At 40.4% G+C, this 1,613-nt stretch overlaps 1 protein-coding gene and 1 pseudogene across 1 annotated transcript in view; one reads left to right on the top strand and one right to left on the bottom strand.

The window, feature by feature from the left end:
* F8 (coagulation factor VIII) overlaps nt 1–1,613 on the top strand; it is a 192,227-nt gene that overhangs the window by 53,519 nt on the left and 137,095 nt on the right. The gene's annotated exons all lie outside the window — the stretch shown is intronic.
* Nucleotides 1–1,613, bottom strand: part of LOC102502409 (prefoldin subunit 3-like) — a 5,410-nt pseudogene that overhangs the window by 943 nt on the left and 2,854 nt on the right.

Genomic DNA, 1,613 nt, shown 5'->3' with positions numbered 1-1,613 from the left:
GGGGATGGTCACGTCGCAATCCCTTCTCCTCCATTCTCCTCTTGGGATCTTGGGCACGCACGTACATGCGCCCAGCATGAGTTTTAAGCCACCGGGTCCGGGACGTGAACCGTGGTCGACTACGTGGGAGTCCAGCGACATAGCCATTATGCTAACTGCTGGTTCCCACACCAGGCATTCTTGAAGACACCTTCATGGCTCCTGAGAACTAGCCTTTTCAGGGGAAACAGAGAAATGAAGATTTTTCTGCTGATAATTCAGCCTCCAGCTCACAAACTCGTGTGGAGAGGCAACGGAACAGGCCTTCTTGAAGACACCTTCATGGCTCCTGAGAACTAGCCATTTCAGGGGAAACCGAGAAATGAAGATTTTCCACTGATAATTCAGACTCCAGCCCCCAAACTTGTGTGGTAGGAAGAAAACTTTCCAGCCTTCTGTCTCTGTATCTGTCTTTGTCTCTCTGTACCTCTGTCTCTGTCTCAGTCTTCTCATTTTTTTGTAATTTTTCCTTTTAAAAAAATTTTAAAGCAAAGCATTTTTTGGGCTTTCTGGCCCCTCCTTTCTCTTTATCTTGGTAATAATCTCCTCTACCCCTCCCAACCCAGGAGAGGCAAGGGAACAGGTCTTCTTGAAGACACCTTCATGGTTCCTGAGAACTACTCATTTTCTAATTTTTGCTTTTTAAACTTTTTATTTTAATATTAATCTTTTAGGGTTTTTTTAGTTTTTTTAAATTTTTTCTTAGTTTTTTCTTCTCTTTTTCTCTGTTTCTTGTTTTTTTGTTGTTGTTGCTGCTGCTGCTGTTGTTTCTTTCTCTCTCTGTTTCCTTTTCTGCATGCTCCTCAACACTCAGATTGAACTTCAAGTTTGGAAAGAAACACACCATCCATCAGATGACTAGAAATCACCACAGGGCCACAAGACATATGGGAAAGCAGGAAAATACCTCTCCTCCAAGGGAAAAGAATAACTCTTTTTCATCCACAGACAGTTCAGTGGAAATCATGGAAATGTCTGATAAAGAATTTAGAACATTCATAATGGCAAAGCTAACAGAGATAGAAGGAAAGAGAGACAATGAACTGCAGAAGAGGCAGGAAAAAGAAGCTGATGAGTTCCAGGAGGTGAGGAAATTCATGCAAGATCTAAAAGAGGAATTATACACTTTACAAAAGAATCAGATAGAACTGTTAGGGATGAAGGCTATAATATAGGAAGTCAAAATCTCCCTTGAAAGTAGTAAAAGCAGATTAGATCATACAGAAAATAAAATCTCATATGTAGAAGAGAAAATGGCTGGCCTAGAAAAATCCACCACAAAGACTGAGAAAATGGCCCAAAAATTTGATAATAATACATGAGAAATACTAGATACCATCAAATGTCCAAACATCCAGATAATAGGCATCCCAGAAGGCAAAGAGACTCATAAGGGCATTGATAATCTATTCCATGAAATCCTGCAAGAAAACTTTCCTAACCTAGAGAGGCACTCAAAGATTCAATCCCAAGAAATACAGAGGACCCCAAATAGAACCAACCCAAGAAGATCTTCTCCAAGACACATTATAGCCAGATTGACCAAAACCACAGACAAAGACAAGATACTAAGA

Source organism: Tupaia chinensis, unplaced genomic scaffold (genome assembly GCF_000334495.1).
Source record: "Tupaia chinensis unplaced genomic scaffold, TupChi_1.0 Scaffold149248_1, whole genome shotgun sequence".
Lineage (NCBI taxonomy): Eukaryota > Metazoa > Chordata > Mammalia > Scandentia > Tupaiidae > Tupaia > Tupaia belangeri.
The sequence above is the reverse complement of the archived record's forward strand: the minus strand, read 5'-3'. Positions and strand labels throughout refer to the sequence as shown.